General features: G+C 42.8%; 1 protein-coding gene across 1 annotated transcript in view; it reads left to right on the forward strand.

Moving 5' to 3' along the window:
- Window positions 1-16,660, forward strand: part of FHIT (fragile histidine triad) — a 402,189-nt gene that overhangs the window by 305,303 nt on the left and 80,226 nt on the right. The window lies entirely within an intron of this gene.

A 16,660-nucleotide genomic window follows, 5' to 3' on the forward strand; every position in this document is an offset into this window, starting at 1 on the left:
ACAAAAAGTGGGCCCTAAAAATTGCTTAGAAAGGTCTACATGAACTCACCAAAGACAAATGCTGGTCTTCCCTTGTGTGGGTGAACCTGTGGCCTGTTCTGCTGTCATTAGCCTTTATCCCTCCAAGCTGTGCTCTCTGGCTATCACCAATGCATCTCCCCTGGTCAGGAGGGTCCAAAAAATCTGCCTTTCAAAATCTGCCACTTAAAATGTCTTTGGACACTATGAAAACTATTACCCTGCCCATAGATTTTGACTTACTCCAGGGTTTTGAAGGAGATAAGGGATCAAGTGAGGGATGTGTAATTTGGGCACCTGCTTTTAACTGCCTACAAATAAAGGAATTGATTTCTTTAATTTTCTGACTGAGTGAGGTACCAGAGCAAGTATGGACAAATGAGCAACAGGGACTTGTGCAGATTTGTTTACTGATACAGCTGCCCAAAGAAGTAAATCCATGAGCAAGGAGAATTTTCAGAGATTTGTATTCATAAGATGGAAAGCTTCTGAAAGAATGTAACAACTCTGGGACTAAACTGCCTTTCCATGGCTGTGATCTTCTGCTTCTCCTGATTGTGAATGCTGAAAGTCTGCTCGGCTTCCCCAGGGTCCTGATACAAAATTCATTGTCAGAACTGGAAAGACAGAAAACTAGCAAAGAAAAACCCCAAACAAACAAAACTCTTAAGCCCCAAACAAGGAAAGGAGATCTCTTAATTATAGTTCCACCCTAAGCAGATGTTAACAAGACTATTTAAACCTTTTCAGACTGTAATCTGCTGCTGGCCTCCTGTCCTCATCTACCTTGGCATTTCCCTGATCAGCTAGTTCTGCCCTGATTAGCATTTCAGAAATGCACAAGTTTTATCAAGCACAGCTTCAGAAGCTATTTTTGGAATACCCCTTTGGGTGGTTGTTTTTTGTGAGCTGCAGTTTACGAAGGATGATTTCCCAGCCTACTCCATTATATCTATTCTGTCTTTGATTCAACATGAGAAATTATTTGTGACATTGAAATGCACCACATGGATGGACCTCACACAACTGCTTTGCCACTGGTTGGATGGTCTCAGCCTTGCTCATTATCCTGCTGCGGTACCAACATCAGCCCACTCCCAGTGTCCTCCTTCCTTGGCAGGAGAGTGCCTATTTCTCTGGGTGAACAATGTCTCTAAAGAGGCAAAGAAGAGGTTTTTCTCTGCTGTATCTCCCCACATCTTCTCTGTTGTGGAGAAGGCAGGGATCTGGTTCTGTGCTTGGAGAAGTAGGAAATGGAGAGTTTGCTTCCTCATAGAAGTGGCAGGGAGGGAAGAATTTCTTTAAGTTACTTTCAAATTGTTGAGAAAATTTGGGAAAAAACTCTCCCCTTAAAATCCCTGTTTGGCTGAGGATTTTGGTGTGACTGAATTCAGTGCAGTGTTTTTTCTTTGTTGAGAATGAGGGACCTTTTTTTCCAAGCCATTTTGTGTGTTGCTTCAAGAAGAGGCATCTTCTTTCCTTGGACATCTGAATATGGACTGCTTCCTTTCTCACGCCTAAGAATATGGAATATTTCATCCCTTTTTTCTTCTGCTTATGCTTTCCTTGTGCCAGTATAAGAGTCTTTTATGTCCCTTACAGAGTCATGCAGTGCTTCTCCCACACCTAAGAGTCATCGTTGCTCATGGCAGTTCTCCTTGGAGAATATATTCTCATCACCTGATAAGAACTTCTTTTCCCAGAGATATCAAGGGTTTTTTAATCTATGTCAGTCTTTGCTCCTTCTCTTCAGCAGTAGCAAGAGGATGTTTGTTTGCTTGAGTGAGTTTGGTACAATATAGAGGTAAATGTTCCCAGCAGTAAGTTACCAAAGTAGGCGTCTGCGTAGTGCTATTTTTAAGCCTAAGTTTAGCTTCATTTTACTTGTCTAGGATGAATGTTGTGTGATGATATAAGATTTTTGTCATAAAAAGACATGGTGGGATTGATCTCGTTTCATTACAATTTTGTATAGATTGAACTAGAAAATATTTCCCTGTGCAAAGGATCTTGACATGTCTCCAAAATAATCAAACTTAGAATAGCTTCTGAAGTGCCTCAACACGGTTTGGAAAAGATATATAGATAGAAGTTTTTGTGAGAGCTTAACACAGATGAAGCAGGGTTTTCAGAACTGATTGGCAATAATGTAGGTGGCTAATTTCTCTGAAGTGTACTGAATGTTGAAGTGCTTTGAAAATCTGACAAGAAGTGTCAATGTCACAGTTGCTGCTCATTGCAGAATGACTTCAGAAATTTGGCTTTAAATTTAGGTGTTTGAAGATCTGGCCTAAGAGCAACAGTTACTAAAGAAGCAAATAAACTTATTTTGGCCTTCTTTTCAGATGAGGTGCCTGAAGGAAAGCTCTTAAGTGAGTGTTTCTAATGTCTGAGTTTGTGATTTGATTTTCAGAATATCACCTTGCTTTCTAATTGTCATTTTGTACACCCTCAGATCCTAAAATACAGGCTAGGTCAGTTCACATTGTTTAGCAAATTCTAATATAGTAGGAGTGTCAATGGCATCCACACTCTATGCACATAGCTTTCACCTCAGGTTCCTCCACTAATTCAATTTTTAAGCTGAAATTCAGGTTTATTTTTATGTTTACAACCTGAGCTACAAGGTTTTGTATTTATTGCATTCTTATTCTACTGATGCCAAGAGACTGCCGTGGTCTGATTCATGCAACTGAGGATCTGCTCACTTGACTATGTTGAAATAACAGCATCAAAGATCAAGCTCATCCCTGGTGCACTTCCTGGAAGTGAGGACCATTCTGCTGAGGAGCGAATATAGCTCATTAGCTGTATCCCTATGCAACTCCTGCTCCTGCTGCTTATTGAAGAGTCAGAACCTCCACATGCCGAAGAGCATCCCAGGAGTGTTACTCTTCACCTTCTAGCAACCTGGCCTGAAGCAAAGATGTTGTGATGTAGAAACTGCTCAGCTCTGATCCACTGACTTGCAGGTGGTATTCTGGCATCTGGCTATAAGGAAGCACTGAGCTGAAATTCAGGCCTTTGCTCCTGGTGGGATTAAAGAAAACCAAAGATGGCAGACTGATCTGGGGAGCATTCAGACTCTTGGAGATAACAGAAAGTTTGGGGGGAATTTTGGATCAAGTCCCATCTTATCTTGGTTTGCTTATTCCCAGGCAGCACATATCACTCTCTGTACATCCCTTGTTAGGAGCTCAGGCTGCGTTTCTGGAGGAACCGCTTCACTCTGTACCACTAGCACTTTTTTTTTTTTTTTAAATGTGTAAGTGGCCTGAAAGTTGGAGTGCCTAACTCTGCTAATTATATGAAACTCTTTAATATGATGCTGGAGGTGTTAAACAATTGTACCTGCATTAAATATGCTGTGCTTACGCAAACGTGGCACACAGATTGTAAGTTCTAAAATTTATCGGGCAGACTAATTATTTAAATGTGAGCTATAGGTTACATAAATAAATAGCTCTCCCTCAGTAAATGGCAAGGTGTCATGGTGTTAGCCACGTGGCTTGTAGCAGAGTAGAATTAATGTTAACACTTCTGTAGCTTTCTCTGATTAGTAATTCTTTCAATGTTGGTAGATGAGCTGAATTTATGAAAGTTTTGCCTGCCCTCTAGGTCTCTATTTTGTATTCCTTGTGCATTGCAGTCTGCTTTTGACTCTGGCAGCAATGTTGGTTACTAAAACCACAAATAGCTCAGCTCAGGCTCCCTGCTCAGCTTGTGGAGAGAGGCAGATCCAAACCAAACTGGGAATTGCCCCTGGGGCAAGATCTCTGCTCCCCCTGCTCCTGTAACATGGTCCTCCAGCTACAGAAGCAGCCCATTTGCAATTAGCAGCATGTGTATCATAGAGCAATGGCATAGAATTGCATATACCACAAAACAGGCAGATCACGGTGGTAATGAACAAAGAATTTGCCAAGGTGGGCTCCTTGCATTTTGCGGTTATGCTGCAGGAAAGATGCATGTACGTTCACACAAAGGCACAAAGTGAGAATATGCTGCCTGCAACTTTTTAGGATGCTTTTTGAGTGCAGAGTTATGAAAGCTCAGAAAATCCTATATGAGAAAAGCTTCTCTAGCTAGGCAGAGTTTCATTAAAGTTTCTTGCTGTTATTAGTTTTAAATTCACTTATGTCTGCTCCAGTTTCATATACAGAGGCATCTGCTCTGGTGGTTTTCTGTAACAGCAGAGTGTTAAGTGACAGGTTGCATATTCTTCCTCAGTCTCCTAGAAGTGGCTTTATTTTTTTTTTCTTCCTCCAGTCATGCTAATTTATGTGCAGCTTTCAGAATGAACCTTGAGCAGGCATCCCCCCTTCTCCTTGCCCATCTGCCCCAGTTCCCACTCCTCCTTTCTGCTGCACCAACCTAATCACCTGGCTTCACAAAAGTGAAAAGCCAGGTGAGCGTTTCAATTACTCTTCACCTAAGAGTGCGCAGTCTGTGGGCCTGATCCTGCAGCCTTCAATATTTGTTCTGGCAAACAGCAGGGAAGGTGCTCAGTGCTTCATGGAATGTGCTCAGCCGTTTGCAGCCTCGCAGCTTGGGCACAGCTGTACTCCCTGGCAGCACTGCATCGCAGGGAGGCTCTTGCCCATCAGTTTCGTGGTGGATTTAGGAGGAGGAGCCTGGTTTCATGGCAGTCATTCAGCAGCAGTGTCTGCATAAGGCCCAGTGGAAGCAATTGGATCAACTCCGTTAGTGCAAGGGATTAAAAGGAGCCAGATGCCGTCTTAATGGACAAGCATAAGGCGAAGTTGCAAACTTGGCCTTTCGGGGAAATTGAAAGCAGTTTAGTTCAGGTTCAGCTTAAAGGGTTGAGAAAGAAATTGTCTATTAGTCTCAAACCAGGCTGACAGTGCACCCATGCCGAGCTCGCAGATGCTCCGCACCCGCCAGGCAGAGCCGCGTGTTAACCTGCCGGTGATGTGGGGGCCGGTGCTCCCCCTCGCAGCCTTGCTCGGGCTTGTGGAGCCACTTCCCCTGAGACCAGCTCTCAGACTGGTGCAAACGGGGCACATCTGTAGGATGTAAGGTCTGTTCAGTCCAAACCAGACTCTGCGAGGCTGCTGTTTGCTCCTCATCCCTCCAGCACTGGGCTGGAAGATGAGCAGGAGCAGGGCTTGGTCACCTTAGCAACCCCTCGGCCAGCAGTTCTGGAGAACACATTGCACCAGGTTTAGGCCAACCAAATCCCTTCCCCAGCCCCCAGAGGAAGGGGAGAGAGGGGGAGGCAGGTTGTGAGCCTGAGTTAGAAGCTGCTCTCAGCTCTGATCTCAGGACAGTGGATCAGCCTGTCAAGGCTGCCGATGAAACTGCTGTAGCCCTTCACAGGTAACCTTTGTGTTCTGTGCAAACTGAGGTTGCTTTGCTAGGCTTTTTCTAGCCTAAAGAAAGGGAATAGACACTAATAGCAGCTTCAGCTCCTTCTGCTTTCATTTTATTTTGTGAACAGAGCCGCTGGTGAATCATGAAAGCTGCTGTTAAAGTCCAGTTTCAAGCCCTGCGTGAAGTTACACTGTTTAAAATTATTTAACTTCCTCCCCTATTAAATATTTCCCTGAAGCACTTCTTTCTTTCTTTCGTTTTCTGAACGCTCTTTATATTGCCAAGGTGTTTAGCTGCAAACACAGAAGGCCATGCAAATAAGACCAAGCCAGCTGCACAGATTTTGCACACTTTAATTAAGTTGTAGGGCTTCAAATGAATTTGGCTCCAGTTTCTGATGCTTCCGTGCCCTGTATTCTGCTCCAGTGTGGATGTTAAATCGTGCAGAAATGGAGCGTGACCTAACTTTCATGTCAGTTGATCTGGCGGTAGCTGGTTTTGTGTAACTAATTTGAAAAGATTGATTGTTGGTTAATTACATTAATGAACTGAACCAACATGGGCACAGACTAGAGCTCAGCAGTCTCCTAAACAGTCATTAAGAATAGACATCTATCTTTTCACCTGCTTGTACAGCCTCCTGTTGAGTGGCAGTGTGTGGAATCATAATTCTGAAGGTTAAATGACTTAGGGATGTAATCACAAACTGTTCACCTCTGCTACCCTTCTGCCCATATGGCCCTGGTAGTCACAGTCAAAGTCCATTTGGACAAACTGTCTGTTGAAAGGTCTCCAGGACAGCAAGTCTGCTGGTTTCAGCTGGGTTCCTGGCAAATGCCAGCGTGTGTTACAAATCCACCAACGTTCTCAGGTTGAAAGGATTTTGTGGGTTTAAATAATTTTGAAATAACTCCTTTCCCAATTAGGGTAATTCATACTTATCAAGGTGAGAGTGTAGTGAGAAGCACAGTTCACTCTTCTCTCTAGTCAGCTTATGAATATGAAGAAAGATTGAATCAATAATACAGTTCTGAAATTAAATTGGTGAATTAAAATGATCAAGTTCTTCTTTTAGCAAACAGTCAATGCAAGGTGCACTTCTGTGCATTTATCAGTGTTGGTCTTCTAGCCATTCACTGCCCATAGGTGGGAGATGTGCAAGTGTTGCATGCCACGCAGGGGCTTACAAAAGAAGTACTTTAAAAGGTTAAAAAAAAAAAATTGAGAGAGGGTCGTTAGTACCTTTTCTAACCTGATTTCAAAATGTTACACAGTGAATAAGGGCAATGGAATGCATTTTATTTTATTTTGAAGTTTGGGGACATACTATTGTATATCCTTTGCCGTTATAGCACATCTGCTTGCCGATTTCTTCAGATCATGAAGGATTTAACATGAAGTTAGTAGGAGTGTTGCCACTGGCTTGAGCAGAAGGGAAACGCACAGGGCTGCATATTATGAGAGATGGCAAGAAAAATCCTAGTTACTTGGGAAATCAAGAATGAAAGTACTTTTGTACAAGTAGCCTGGGAGAAGTTACTAGCTTGTATAGGTTATTGTCAAAATCTTCAAGGTGACTTGCATTGGTGCTGATGCTGTGGCATTTTGCAAGGCCTGATCCAGTAGCTGCTGAGACTGAGGAGTCGTTACAGGGATTTCAGTCGCCTTTGGATGATGTTGTAGGTGACCTGTGAAGTTGATTTTTAAGGAGGCTGTTTACTTCCACAAAACCATTTTGTATCCCCAATTCAACAGTGTGCATGGGAAGCAAGTCAAAGAAAAACAGGATTGACCAGCAGTCGTACAGTCCATGCTGAAAATCTGCCTTTTGGATTCTCAGCTCCCTCACTGGATCATTGGCATGATTTGAGGTGATAAGGGAGGAGGATTACACCTGTGGGTCGTTTGAAGACTGGTCCTGCTTCCACATCATCCTAGAGACTTTGGTGGACTGTTGAGGGATGAACAGCTGAGCAGCTGCATAACGGATTTCAGGCATTGGTTCTTGACAGCTTAAAAGTACTTTAAATGTAAGGTGAAGAAGTTGTGGAATGACACATATGCAAATAGTGTTAAATTATTGTTTTATCTAAGATCTTCTGTTTCAAACTAATTGAAAGACAGAGGGCATTGCTGCAGGAGGAAAATACGAAAAGGAAACTGTACTGAAACATAAAAGTGTTTCTGATCAAGTAAAATTCTGTTTCTGTTGAATGTTTTATTTTGTTCCAGTCACATAAATTACCATCTTTGAAATACTAAAACTCCCACAATCAGCTTTTTATAACAGAAAATAATTTACATTTAAAAGGTTTAACTGAAGCAGCTAAACCTCAGAGATGAATGTGCACATTCGGCAATAAAACAGGAAAACAGCCCATGTTTTGGAACCCATAGCTGCTATATATAATTTTAATATTATAAATAACTAAGTACAGTCTAGTGAGTGCTATAGGTTTGCACAGAGACATTTGCTAGTTCTTGGGAAATGTATGCTTAAGGCTATAAAATGCCTCCGTACTGACACAGAGCCTCGGAAATCTCTCTTAGCACTGATAGATACTGCGATGGAACGCACCGTGGCTTGAATACATTTCATCCTCTGTAGAAAGCTATGAGGCTCGATCACGTTACCATCATCAGAAACCTTTTCTTTCTCCTTGTAGTATCACACCTCTTCCATCTTTAACTAATGAAAGCAGAGACAGTATTTTAATTCTGCACGAACCCTGTCATCATCCTAGAAGAAGTTGTAACAGTTGTCTAAAAAGGCAATAACCACAAAAATTAAAGATAATTATTTCCCTCTCAGAATAAGAGTAACTGGTATGTAAGGCTTGTTTTCCTCCTGCCACATCCATTCCTGATTTATCTTCTCTTCTTCTTACCCACCCCCTGCTTTAAAGGGGGAGTGGGACATTTCTGCTATAATGTTCTTATTCCCTGCTCGTGCAGAGAAGATATATTTCAGTTTTATGTTCTCCTCAAATGTACTCCGACACATGGAAGAAATATCTTACAGGTGTTTGTATCATTGCAGATACTCCAGAGAATTGCAAACTCTCTGTATTCCAACAAATAATCTTTCCCTCAACCTCAGTGTACTATATATCTCAGCTGGGGTGCCAAGTCCTGCCGTTATTGGAGCCAGTGAGAAAATGGGTGGAAGTTTCAGCAAAACGGGGATGACACCCTGGGTGTTAATCATGGGGCTGTAGGCCTGACGTTGTAGGAGAAGCTGTACGCAGCTTTGTACATAACAGCACTCTGCCTGCTCCGAGGAAGCTGGGTGTTTCCTGATATCTACAAGATTTTCCTGGGCAGGGGGCCGGGGCTGTCCATCCTTACTCTTATTAGTATCAGAAAGTAAATTAGCATTATATTGCCCTTCATATCAGACCTTTTAGTGGTCTCCCAGCCTTTTCATTTAGATTGTATCACTGAGGGAAAAACCCAGAAATAATGCACCAGTGTGATAATTAATAAGCATATTCTACATAATTACAATGTTAGCATCTCAGGGGGGAAATGAAAGCTTGTGCTGTCCCTTTAACGGGACAACTTGATAATCCTCTTAGCATTTTCTCTTTTGGCTGACAATATTTCACAGAATTTTACTTTGTAAAATATTCCTAAAGGGAGGCTTAAGCAATAATGCACAGATTATGGAAATAACTCTCATTAAGTATAGGGAGAGACTTGGGCAAAGCCATGAACTGCTTCAAAACATGTAACCCCCATTAGGAGCTTCATTTAAATGTTTGTTCACAGAGCATTAAATGTTTATTATAGAACATTTTATTGAAACATAAATTAAAGAACCCTAATTATACGTATCACGAGTGTTAAAACAATATGCATTTATCAAGACTTAACTAAAGATCAGAGATGAGGGGAAATGCAATTGCTCTTCATTTGCATTTCAGCAACACCAAATTTGCACAAAAACACCCGGGCAAAGTGACCCTGAGGGAAGGTGAGGGTGCAGGACCTCAAGGCAAGTGCTCTCCAGTTGTCCCTAAGCCTGCCCCACCTTCCCGAGCAGCTTTGGAGGCACCATCATTGGTTTGTGCATCAGCCTTCCCATCTGCAAAGTGGAAGTGACACTTTATGCAGGGTCTGCCAGGATTTAGGGTTGTTTTTACATTATTTGGTATTCAGGGGGTAGAAGACGCTGTACAGGTCTGACAGTGTTCCGATCGTAGTGTTGCTGACACATAATCCAGGCAGCATGGCAGAGCAGTTTGCACATTGGGGTCCTTGGTTGGAACAATGTGGTGTTCTTCTGTTGATTCACACAGAGCAGTGGTCGGTGCTCATGCAGGTCTGCCCATCCCGTCCACTGTGGTGCTAGGAGGGGTTAGGCACTGAATAATGGCAGGTGAGGGGAGCTGGTGGTGGTCCTTGGCCTGACCTTCCTATCTCCATGTGTGGACACTCATTCCTAGAGCTGAGGACCAGGTTAGAGGTCAGGAAATATCACTTCAGAAGCACCACACCTCTCTGATTTCCATTTAGCTTATTCACAGAATCACAGAATGTTAGAGATTGGAAGGGACCTCGAAAGATCATCTAGTCCAATCCCCCTACCGGAGCAGGACACCTAGATCAGATCACAAATTCATTCAGATTCATTTGCTGCCTTTTGGAGGATCTCAGGGGAGATATCCAAATTGAATTTGGATCACTGCTTCCAATGAACAAGCTAATTACTCTCATTATTGTGCCAGTTTTCTTGGGTTTGGGGCTGGGGGAGGGAGAGGTTGGCAGTTCTCTTCTAAGTGCTAGAGTTACCTTCAGCTATGGAAGCTATAACTGCAGATCTCAAGTGGGTTTAAAAATCTTTCTGTGCATATTTTCATTAGGTTGAGGTTTCTTTTCTAGCTCATCTGCAGCTCATTTCTTTAAAACTTGATAGCAGTTGACAGATACATTATTTATTGAGAATGCTGAGTCTGCACATTTCTCAATCTATGTGTTTGAAGATGTATTCTGCTGCAAGTCCCCCACTTGGTTTGGTTTCTGGTATATTTGCAAATTCTCTCCATTTTGTTGCTTCCCCAAGTAGGTGTTCTCTGTGCTGAGGAATCTTCATACTCTTCCAGAGGCAAATCCATGGCATGAACATTTGTAGGGGTCATTGCAAAGCTTTCTTTTTTCCCTCCAAAGGGTATGCGTACAGGGCAGTGCCATGCAGAGGTACCCTGAAAGGGTCCTCACGCTGCACCTGGACAGCCTGGGTGGCCTCCTCTGCCAGGATATTCCCCCCCCCGCCCTGTTTTCTCTCTTTGGACCCTCATTCTGCACAACATTTTTGATTCACAAAGCTTCCACCACCATCTCCGGTCTCTCGATAGCTCCCGCCCTTCCTGCTCTCTGGTGACTCTTCTAGTCCATTCCCACCTGCGTCTCTGCTGTTACCTTTCTGAGACCAATGTGCATTTCCCTGTTCTTCTCTTCTGAAGCATCCCTCTGTCCCCCTGCACACGCCGGTCTTGGGTCTGGCAGTCCTTGCTACTCTTTTCCATCTGTATCACATCCTTATGTTTTTCATGATGGTAGAAAAACAAGCTTCAGTTTTGTGTTTTAATAAACCAGAGCCAAAGCAAAGATGTTACAAGAGTGTGTTAATCTGTGCAGCCTTCCTGGGTTTGGAGCAACCCTTACCACCAGAATGCCAGAGCTGCCATCTGGGGAGGAGGCACCAAGTGTCTGCATCTGCACAGCCTCGTGCAGGAAGTTTTAGTGAAGCTGGAAAGGAAAATGCTGATTCCTAGAAATAGGACATTTTAGTAGGAAAGGAATTGTTTCAAGTAGTTTCCTGTCATGTTTTAATATTTTATAAAAATTAGATCTTTTAAAGTAGTCTTACTTTGTATAATTTATGACTCCTGGAAATTAAAAAAAAAATATTAATATTGGCAATAATTCTGAAGGCTGTGATAACTGAGTATTTGACTGACCAAAACTCTTTCTTTTCCTAATGTTGGATAGGACTTTTTTTTGTTTTTTAATTTGTTTCTCCATCCCGAACCAATGTAGGACTACGAAAAATGTAAGGAACTCATAAATACTTACTGAACAGAAATTGCTTTCCCATGAAGGTATCTTCGCCAGGGCTTGCAAGTGAAGGGCCCTAGAAATTGCTTTGTACTGCCTTGAAAGAGCGATTGTACCGAGTCTGCTAGTGCCTGGGTAACGCGATGTATTTCAGGGACAGCAGAGGGAGTGCTTTCTGTTAATGAGCTATGGATATACAGGAAGGGCTTTCCACGGAATAATTTTGTAACAGGGATAATTGAGCAGTTAATCAAGAATAGCAAACAAGGGCTCCATGGAAGCCCAGTTTACAGAGAGGACAAAATTGCCCTATTTTTCATGTGGCTATCTCAGTATTACGGTTGATTTTCTTTATCATCTGCTAACAGTCTTACTTGGAGAATGGTTATTAGTTTGGAATTTCTACAGTTAATCTGGTAGTTTAGAAGAAGCATTATCACAGCCTCTCGTAAGAAGCCCACGTGTCTCTAATGGACAGGGGCCTTTGCAGCAAACAAGGTGCTATCTGCAAACCACCATCCTTTTTCCCAGCAAACTAGCTGATGGGGGTCTCCTTGCCAGCAAGTCTTGCTGCCTGCAGCCGCTAATGCCCTTCCTGCCTTCCTCCTGCCTGAACACAGCAGTGGCAGTGACATTGGGGTCAACCTTTCTGGCCCTGGTGTCCCTCTGTGCCCCACATCACGGCCTTTCCTGATCTTGCTGCACCACGAGGTTGTGGAAGCCCATGGCTGCAAAGCTTGTCTCTGTAGACTCCTTGCCAGCAAGTCTTGCTGCCTGCAGCCGCTAATGCCCTTCCTGCCTTCCTCCTGCCTGAACACAGCAGTGGCAGTGACATTGGGGTCAACCTTTCTGGCCCTGGTGTCCCTCTGTGCCCCACATCACGGCCTTTCCTGATCTTGCTGCACCACGAGGTTGTGGAAGCCCATGGCTGCAAAGCTTGTCTCTGTAGAAAGAATGAAAAGTAGCAAGGGAGAGGATTAAGCTGCTGAAAGGCATCTGGTTTCGCTGTGTGAAGACACAGCTCAGCCACGTGCTGCTTTTACAGGTGTGGGGAGAACAGCCCTTCCTCTGCCCACTTTTTGGCAGCCCCCCCTGTCCTCAAGGTTGTGTGACCCGTTGCCAGTTTTTACATATTCATCCTACAGCAACACTCATTGCCAATAGACCCTGGGTGCGTACTGAGGAGCTCTCGGACAGGTTGTTATCTCCCATTCTGTTGGAAGCTGAGCTTTGTTGCTGTGCTAATCAGCACAGAGCTGAGCAAACACAACGTAATGTTAATGAATTATTGCAGGCAGCGTCCGCGTCCTCCTCAGTGGTGTGTGGCAGGGTCACCTGCTCTTCACTATTCTAGTCTACCTGGGAAATCTCTTTCAGTGTCTATTTTTGCCTAGCACAGTGGTGACACATTGGTTATTCGCCCATAATTCAGTATATAAAACCAGCCATAACTGGGAACATTGCTTTCTGCGTGGCCTTGAGTGCTGAAGCAAAACCCACCTGACCTAAATGGGTGTTTTTCCAACAAAACAGGCTCCAAGTTTTTTTTTTGGCTGAGAATTTTGTGAGCATTTTGCAGTCCTGGTTCACTGGAAATCAACTTTTAGATGTGTAATCCCACAAATAGCTGTGCTGCTGCCAGGTTTCGGCGGTGGTGGGATGAGCATGCTCCAGTGCCCACCGGCAGCCCCGTGCTCCCACAGTCATGCTGGGAATGCCATGGGGCTCTAGTGGAGATGTCACACTCTGGCTCTGGCTCACCATTTCCCCATGGCACTACAGATTCATTCCTTGCAGTATGTTTTCTAATTTTCTTGCCATCCTAAGGTATAAAGGTCTTGAAAAAAAGTCTCTTAAGAGTGATTTTGCATCACTTGATAATTCTCATCACTGGGAGTTTCTTGAACTGAGATTTCACTTATAATGTCTTAGCCACTGTGAAATTGGAGGAAGCCACAGTCCCAGACCTGGAAAAACTGTCAGTCTAATTTAAATTTTGAAGGTCCTGTGAAATTCACCTCCTGCAGCTTCCTTCCATATTGCTGTCCCCATGTTGTCACTCCCAGTGATCCCACCTCCTGCGGCCGCACACAGCTTTCTCCAAGAGTGTCTGATGAGAGGAGGGAATGGTAACTAACACTCTAAGCAATGCAAGCATGTGTCTGCATTTTTTTCTACCCTGATGTGGGTGATATTGATTGGTCCACTAATGTAAATGTCTCAGCTGTTGTATGTTACTTTTCTTGCTTATTAATCAAAATAATGCAAAATGAGGGGAAAGCAATTTTTTTTTTTTTTTAGGAAAAAAATGAAATCCAGTCAACAGTGATTGAATACAGCCTGCTGGAATGTGATGGGGCTGCCTGCCACCCACCAGACATGAGGATACCCACAGTAACTGGGGAAAAAAGCTCAAACACTTTGTTTTGACATGTTGTATACGCAATGTTTGGATTTTTGTCCCTGAGCAGTGTTTTGAGGGAAGATTTGCCGCAATCTGTTTGGTTAAAAAAAATGCAGCCAAATGTTTTGTTTGTATCTACTGACACATTTCAGTCAACTGCAAATGTCTTTTTTGGATGTGCAGGTTTTTGTTTTGTCTGGAAAACAAAGTGGAAGGAAACAACTTTAATTTGCAGGCGACTTGAAGTTATTTCTCCTTCCCCCAGTTGGGGAGACCTCCCTGTAGCTAGCAGCGGATGCAAAGCACTGAGACATATACATAATATCTAGGATGCAAATACTCCCACTGAACCAATTCACAGATTGGAAATTGAGCTGGTGCTTAAGTGCCTTGGTGGATTGAGGCTTTAGCAATAACAAATAGTACTAAGGAGCAAAAATGATCAATTAAAGAACTCCTAATGAATCAAAATATCAGCCTCCCTGAGCTGGGAAGGCCAGAAGCTGAAAGGCAGATTAGAGAAGGTGTGAAATCCCCTTGTTTGGTGTTTCTCACTGCGTGGTGGCTACTGCTCTGTACTGCTTGTATTTCCCTGTGATTTCATGGTAAGGCTGAAGAGAAGGAAACTACTTGAGATGCTATTGACAATCCTGTTTGTTTCTATTGCACAAACAGTACGGAGAATCCAGATATTTATGTTCTATGCACAGTTTAAAAAAAAAAATGGAATGTCTGGAACAAATTGCTCTGTTTTAATTTGATTGTAGTTACCTCAAACCTTGGAAATACTAATTTGTTTTCTGATACAGTTGACAGATTTTGCTATGCAGCCTGGCATTGTGTAGGAGCATAATGCATATGGTAAAGGTGACTAACTCCTGAGAATGTCCCCACTGATGCCAAGTGATCCATATGCTGTCATAAACACTTTTTCTTCTTTTTTTCACACTGATGGCAAGAGCACATTTTGGGTGGAAGATCACATTAGGCTCATTCATTACCTGCGGTGCTGGTCTGTGCGTCTGCAGTGCAGCATCTCTGCACTGAGCTTTGGGTTACATCCCTGTGTGATTTCTGATATTCCAAATTGTCTGTCGTGGGTATACAGATCTTCTCCTCTATGCACCCTAGAACATTGTGCCACAGAGATAAAAATTACACTTACGGGTGGCTGAACTTTTGGGGGATATGGTTGTTGATAGCTGATATTAGGCTGTCTATATATCAAGAGAAATTCCTGAAAATTGATTTTTGTAGCAAAACTATCACTCCTTGTAGCAAATGAGAAAGAAACTGGCTGGCAGACTATTCTCTATTTTTATGAGTAAATTTAAAATCTAATGAGAACCAGAGGTGTGACACTGTAGTGAAATTTTACAGTACCACTGCAAACTTTAATCCTTACTTTTACTTTTTTTGAAAGTCTTTTTGTCCAAAAGCAAAATTTCAGACCTAGGGCTACTGAAGACCATCTTTAAACTTGCCTTCTGATTTTGAGCAATACATCATGAGAGCAGTGATGTTCAGATGATACATTGCACTAATACATCACAAGAGCACTATCACTCTCATGATGTATTAGTATAATACACTATCAGAACACTATCACTGATGTATTACTCAAAACCACAGTTTTTAACCCTCAAGAATCATCCTCATCTCTAGGCTGAATATACTGAAAGCTGTGGATAACGATAAGAATAAGCAATTACATATTTGGTTTCTCTAGGGTAAGCTGAAGGAAAAAAAAAAAAAAAGAGTGGTATTCGGAATATTTCATTAACTGAAACATCCTTATGATTTCATTTTATTCACTGAGCAAATGCTTTTATGGATTGAAGCTAACACCATATGGGTGTGTTTGAATTTTCTTACAAATAGCTTAAGAAAATATTTTTTTTATTTTGGATTTCACTATAGACTTGAGCCATGTTTTGAGAATGTTTCCATGAGGTGCCTGACTTTCATCTGATTTCTACCTCATCAAATTGAGTGAGGTGCAAGCTATCTGAATTCCATGTAAAGCATTTGGTGCTGTTTCTTATGCAGTCTTTTTCTTAAAATAAAGGATTTAGGCACCATCTGAAAAGACCTGGAGATGCATATATGTGATCTGTCACTCAGATCATTTGCTGCCTCGCCTCAATGAGGTGTTGGATTTTTTTCCTGAAGAATTACTCTCAGTTGTTTTTTCTCAAAAGAGAGTGAAAGCAAAAGGGGAAAAGATAAAAGAATGCTTTGCAATGTTGTAGCTGAACTTACTGCAGAAAAGCAGATAGATGAGTGTTTGTTTGATTCCTTAGTGGATTTTGAGTCTTGAGAATCTTGAATTACTCTTCCTACATGGTATGAAGAGACTGTCAATCTCTTAACAGAAAAAAAAAAACTATATAGTAATGCTAATAATAGAACATCAAGGTGGCAAGTCATATATTTGCTTTCTTCTCTGTATTTCTGTTCCTTCTCCCCATACCTCATCAGCACTGGTGACACAAATGCGTTGCCCCACACCTCCCTCCCACACCGGGCAGCCCAAAGCCGCCTGTGCAGCTCCCAGTCCTTTAGCTCTGCTACCCCCGAGCCACAGCCCTGCCTTCAGGAGAGCGATGCTTATGCTTCAGGCTCTGCAAAACCAGTCTCATAATTGTACCTCGCAGGTTTGGGACCACTTGGTGCACCAGAGCCTGTGTCATTGCAGGCGTGTGCCCCCAGCGCACATCTCACACCCCCGGGGGCTTCAGTCTCTTATATTCAGGCTACAACCTCCTGGGAGTAAAAGCCTTTTAAACCTTGCTAAAGACATTGTGTCAGCCCTGCTGTACAGCCTGGTGAGCGTCCTTTTCC

This window comes from Pterocles gutturalis, unplaced genomic scaffold (genome assembly GCF_000699245.1).
Source record: "Pterocles gutturalis isolate BGI_N339 unplaced genomic scaffold, ASM69924v1 scaffold2666, whole genome shotgun sequence".
NCBI lineage: Eukaryota > Metazoa > Chordata > Aves > Pterocliformes > Pteroclidae > Pterocles > Pterocles gutturalis.